Below are 6,363 nucleotides of genomic sequence, written 5' to 3' on the forward strand. Positions count from 1 at the left end.
GGTTCAGCTTTAAAGTCCCGGGGAAGAGACTGGGGCGAGAAAGTGGACTACTGAAGATCCTGGGGTAACAGCCCCAGGCACAGAGCCCCAGACCTTGAAGATGCCCCAGGAAAGGAAAAGGGCAAAGGTCAAAGAATCTCAAAAAAAGAAAAAGAAAAAAAAGAGAGAGATAAAAAATAAAAAAAAAAATTAAAAAGCGGAATTGGAAAGCTGGCTCCAGGCTAGTCCTTTCTTCACTTCCCAGTTTGGATTTCAGGTGCTGGGAGGCCCTGGTGATTGATCTGGGTAAGAGACGGGCAGTCACTGCCTCCCTTTTATGAAATTCCTATATCATCTAAGTCATGGCAGGCGGGAATAGCAAGGGTGCCAGATCTCACCCAGCTCGACTGTAGGGGCGCAGCCACCCCGAGGGGCCAGTGAATGTCAGCGGGACGTCGGGGCACACGTCCTTGCATGGTGACTGCCTGAGATTAGGAACAGAATTGCATGTGTAGTTTTAAGAATAGGTTAGACAAGAACTTGTATAGGATATTTACATAAGGATGATCCTGGCTTCACCGGGGGTTGGACTAGACTCCTAAGCCCTACTTTTCTGTAATTCTCTGAGCAATGCAATGTAAATGTTTGGCAACTTTTTGATTTCAGTTTTCCCTTGTTATCAGGAAACCAAATTCTGATTTCAGCAACTTCTGGGTTTAGTCAAAAGACACTGAGAGAGCAATGGAGAGGGAGAAGAACAGCAAAAGGGAGCAGTGAGTTAAGAAAATTTATCCCCATTCCTTTGGCTTTGAGCAGATTGCTTGAAAAGTGACCCATGAAGACCTGAGGAAGAGTACTTGGTACCCCAAAGCTTTCTATTTCTCTCCTAAGTATACAGTTTGTCCAATAAGATATCACCTAGAAATATAAAATATATATGGAGTAAATATATCTATCTTATTTAGTTAGTTTACAAAGGTGCGTATATACCCTGCCTATTGACTGACTTTAGACCAGAGCTAACTACCTCTGCCTCCCACAGAGTAAAACCACGAGTAAGGTTCTCCCTTCCTCCACATGGTGGCAGCCTCCCATCACATTTCCCAAAGATGAGTTTGTCGTTTACCAGGTATTGTCAAGATAACACCTGCAGCATAAATGTGACCAAGTCAAGTTAGTCCCTTAAAACCTCCTGTGATGGAAACTGTTGCATCCTGGAACAGATGTGGCTAGTCAAATCCCAGCATGTGCATTAACAACGTAAGTATTGTTTTATTCAAAGCATTCAGAATCTGCACACCAGGAATAGTCACATAAAAATCACTAGCGGCCTCTGCTCCCAGTTCCTCTCCTTTATCTTTCTGAGCCTGGCCTCAGATCTCTGTCTGCCCATCCCTTCTTTCTTGGCTTTGCCATTTTAAGGTCCGCCCCCCCAGACAGACATCTGGTGCTGTTGCTTTTATCACCACTGCCCTCATTACTCTCCATAACTGCTAACTGTGATCTAGGAACCTGTTGCAATTGGTTTATTCTGACAGCATGACCTGTAGTGCCACACTAAACCCTAACAAACTGTACACTCTCTGGGGCTCCTCCAAAGAATTGTAGGTAAATAGGCAGTGGTGAACCAGCCGCTCTCACACCATTAGCATCGCTGTCATACCACAGTCCAGAGAACATAGTATGAATGGAACTAGTGGATGTGAAGAGAAGGAGGGGTAGGGAGTATGATGATGAAGTGTGTGTGTGTGTGTGGGAAAGGGGGGATGGGGGGACACGGCAGATAGACCCTAGCCCAGAAACCTCTTTGCACAGGCCTTCTCTGATAACTAAAGTCCTAGTTTCCTTACTGGTTGGTAAAGCTGAAGGAGAACCTAGTGTTGGTCTCCGAGAGCCTGAATGTCTGAAAAGGGCGCCTTATATTGAGAGGTGCTGTCATATTACACAGCATTGGATGTCATACAAATGTTTGTAATAACACATATATCAATTACAGTATATTGGTAAGTATACACTATACTGTGTGTGAAGAGCCCTGCAAACCCCTGGCCTGAATAGGCCTGTGTGCGAATCTGGAATGGACTTCTGTTACAGGCAGTGACAAAGCTGCCCTAAGGCTCCTTATCTGCTAAACTATTTGTTCTGGGTTTCTGAGTAAGAATTAGTAGTGACTGATGTGTAGCTAAGTACTGATGATGGTAACAGCTGAATCCCTGCAAGTGGAGTACACAGAGAAACTCTGCCTGTAAAACAGTCCTAAAAAGACCAATTCCTCCCCCTGACCACTCCTTTTATTCCTAAATCTAACCACCGCTCACACCAAAGCACAATAAAGCCTTTGTGCTTTGAAAACAGAGACTCTCTAGGGTGGGGTCAATGGTGTAGATGTGTGTTCTAGAATAGTGGTAGGTGGTCAAAGATTGGGAGTCAGAAATAGAGCAGGCAACATCTTTAAAGCAAAAAGGAAGGAAGAAAGAAGCAAAGGTACTGTTATTTCTGCTTGGAATCACTCTATTTTGGTCACCAGTTCTGCCAGGGTCAGGCTAGCTGCAACTTGCAAGTGCTAAAGGACTCAGAAAGCTACAGACATCCAAGAGATAATAATGTACACACAGAATAAATAACAGTGAGGATGCCCCTCCTGTGTAAGGACACTCTCCAGGCCTGCACTTCCCAGAAATTCAGAGGCAAAGACAGACTTACCCCTAGTGTGATTCCACTGGCAATTCAGGATTTAGACCAGAGACTACTTTGACTCCTTCCTTTCAAAGAACACACCTGGAAAAGAGTATCTCAGGAGAGTCAACTTTCACTGCACAAGAGAGAAATTACCTTTGAGAAACCAAACAGCAATACAAGAGACATTTCTTATGCACTGAACTTCATCAAGCCAACTTTAGATTCTAGAAACACCCCTTAATAAGAATGGGAACGGGGAGTGGAAGGCTGCCTGCAAATGCATCAGCAAATTTGTCTTTTAAAGAGATGAACTGTGTTAGGACACTAGTGCCTGATCTAGCAGTTTGTTATCGGAGTGGGTGGATGTGACTATCACTTTTTGCTTCACACTGACCTCATCTGTAATGTTCCTATATGACTGGAGATTTGTTACAATAGAATATCATTGAAATTAATTGATTCTATTATTGGAAAGCCCAATGCTGGCAACAAGACCTAGTAAAGCATGGTAGTTTCCTTCAGAGTCCTTTGACTGCTCTAAAGTGGGACAAGCAGGCAAATATGTTGGCTGGCATGATTCTCCACTGCAATTACCCAGAACTCCAGGAGAAATTCCTCTGGATGTATAAAAACCATTCGTATCTGGTTCTCTGGATGGAGGTTTGCTCGTGCCTATTAAAATATTTGCTTTGCTAAGAGCAGTGAGCTTTTAAAAGGTAGGAATTTCCTCCTACAACTAGCAGGAAGCAAGGCTGGCTTGCGTAATACCTAATACAGCTAGGAAGGTGACAAAAACAGGACAGTGCTTGAGAACACAGGAGATAGAGCAGTCCTGACAGGAGGCAGTGATCCAGACAGGAGAGGCTATTGTGAATTCAAAACCTTGTTCTGGAGGGGATTAAGGTGTAAAATGAATCTGCATGGAGCACACTAGCTCTCATGCTCTGGACTCTGTCCCCAACACCTGCTGCTCCTTTTCCTCTGTCCCTCATTCTGATCAAAATTTTCCTGCATGTTGTGCCATCCTGTCACCAACCCAGGTTCTGCTGCCCCTCCGATCTCTCACAAATCGGAGGCATACAGACTTAATGTTATTCCCCATTATCATTCTGAATTTTCCATTGCCCTCCACAATCTCAGCTGCTGTTACATTCTTGGCACCTATGTAAGTGAACTCAAGCTTTGCTTTTCTGATTTTCTATTGTCTGTTTATTAGACAGAACCTTTGTGAACCCAGCAGCTCACACTTTCCTGAAGTGCCAAGTGTAAAATTAATATCGACTAAAAATCTGGGCACTTCTTTCTGGACTCGGAGCAGATATTTTGAGTTAATGGGAAAGCTATAGTATTTCACGCCCACCATCAGCTTTCTAAAACCCCTGAAAGCATGTGGCTCATTTATAACTGCAGCATTAACTCTTAATGGGCCTTGTCTTTTTATTGGTGGTCAGGTGTTTCTTGCAGCCAGCTCAGTACTCAGACTGCTGTAGGCTGTTTCTGGGAAGCTGCCAAAAGTTATTACAGTCTCCCTCAGGCTCGTGTCATTTGCAAATCAGCCAGCAGGAGGTGCCAGTGGATCAAGTACCTGTCTTTCATGGATTCCCAATCCCAGTCCCACCCCTCCACAAGGCTCCTCAGCTGCACAGGCAGGTGAAGCCAAAGGCTCATCCTCAGCACAACTGTTTAATGATAGCTTTGTTGTTGTCAAGCTGATGCAGGTGAAAAGTCCTGGCCTGCCATCCAAGTCTATTTACCCATATAACAGATGTCACGCAAAGACCAGCTGTGCATGCTTTGTCTGCTCTTCCTGCCAACAGTCTTCCAACCTGATGCGGAGGACCCAGATCTAAGGTGAGGGAGCCAATCAGTCTTTGGGCCCTATGCCAGCCTTGATTTCCCTGCTGAGAGTACCACAAAGGGGGAGAGGGGGGGGGGGGATTGTATACATCAATGGCCAATCCCGACCCAGTGCCCCTCATTCCCGACCTGCTGCCCCCCACCCCCAGGCCCCAGACCTACACACTGGGAATATGTGGGGTATGGGGGGCCCCAAGCAGCCCTTACAAAGGAAAAGCCACAGTTTCCCAAATTTTTCTCTTTAAAAGTTTATTGATCCATTTTTAAAGTTTGTTTGTGACCCCTTCATATATTCTTGCAACCCACTTTTGGGTTGTGACCCATGGGTTGAGAAATGCTGATCTAGGGAGTCCTGGTTCAAGACTTAAGCCTCCTTTTCTAATGTACAACAACAAGCCCTCAGAGTGGAAGGACTTTTCATCATCTTAGCCCAGTGTTTCCCAAACTGTGGGGGCATGGCCCTTTGAGAGATACAAAATGTTCCTGGAGAGGATGCAAAGCTGGGACAATAGTGGCATGAGGAACTGGCAACAGGGGAAGCAGAAGTGAGTCAGTAGCAAATAGGAGAGGGGTGGGAACAACAATCCACAGCAATGAGAAGCAGTGGCAGGCGAGTGGCCAGGTTTACTGAGATGTGGAGTTAATCTAAAAAGTTTGGGAAATTATGCCTTAACCACTGCTATATTCAAAACAAGGTTCTACTAGGAAGGCAGAAAAGGCAGAATTGCCTTTGTATACCCTTTCTACTCCCTAGCCATTCAGCCCCTCCTCTCACTGCCAACATAGCAGAGGCAAACAACAATTGCTGGCAAAAATATCTGCATAAAAATGCCAGATCTCTGCATAAAGATTACAGTTTCTGGGCCCATTTCAAGATACTATAGTTTTCATTAAGTTTGGTTTCTGTTATCTACCACAATTAGCACTCTGGAGTGCCGACTGCTTGGTAAGGACCAAGGGCCTGATTCTACTGTCATACACCTTGGGTGCATCTATAGATGCCATTAAAACTGTGATAAACTCTAGTGCAATTTGTTCCAGAGTTTACCACAGTGCCTTAACAGCATGTGTAGATGCTCAAACTGCTGCAGTCCAGGGCATATATGCAGATGCTGCACCCGGGACTGCAGCAGTTTGAGCCAGGGCGAAGCAGCCCTGGGCTGGCAGGGGGCCTAGGGGGTAAGCCCTGGGCTTCAGGAGGTGGCATTAGGCAATGGAGGGGCTGGCTAGAGCACAAGAATGCCCCAGAGTGTGGAGCTCTGTGGCAGGGTGGTAGGCAGGGGTCTGGTCCCCTGTTACCTGGGCTGAGTGCACTGTACGCCTGGGTCAGCATTTACATGTACATTTAGGTGCAGTTATTTTCACTGCCGTAAGATAGTACTACCCTGACAGTACCATCTTACAGCAGCAAAAATCAATTTGCTGCAGTCTAATAACACTGCATATGTAGTCTATGATGCTTTGCACTGCAGCATATTAGTCTACTGAGCAGTTAAGCACATGTGTAGATGCACCCCCTGAGTAGCTCATTGTACCAGCGCAAACTAGATGTAATATGTCTTCAATTCCAGGTGGTGCAAATGGCTACAAAGTGTCATACAAGGTCTCATTTCTCTCGTAAATCTGCGCTGAACAGTGTGATACAGTATAGATAGGGACCTACTAAAATCACAGTTTAAAGGAAATCACAAAATCTGGCATTGCCTGCACTAGTGGGCAATGTCCATGAGATCTGGCGGGGGGGTGGGAGGGGTGGGGGGGAACTTACTGAAAATAAAAGGCCGGCTCCCCACAGAGGGAAGAGGGGGTGCTGGCATTAGGGGGAGCTCAATATGGCTGGGGGCACCC

The 6,363-nt window shown here is 45.7% G+C and overlaps 1 protein-coding gene across 3 annotated transcripts in view; it reads right to left on the reverse strand.

The window, feature by feature from the left end:
- Window positions 1-6,363, reverse strand: part of LOC102382309 (high mobility group protein HMGI-C-like) — a 92,578-nt gene that overhangs the window by 34,623 nt on the left and 51,592 nt on the right. For all 3 annotated transcript variants that reach the window (XM_025204385.1, XM_025204386.1, XM_025204388.1), the window contains exon 2: window positions 2,683-2,757. The gene's annotated coding sequence lies outside the window, so the exon portion shown is untranslated. The remainder of the gene's footprint in view (window positions 1-2,682; window positions 2,758-6,363) is intronic.

The sequence above is a fragment of the Alligator sinensis genome, unplaced genomic scaffold (genome assembly GCF_000455745.1).
Source record: "Alligator sinensis unplaced genomic scaffold, ASM45574v1 scaffold858_1, whole genome shotgun sequence".
NCBI lineage: Eukaryota > Metazoa > Chordata > Crocodylia > Alligatoridae > Alligator > Alligator sinensis.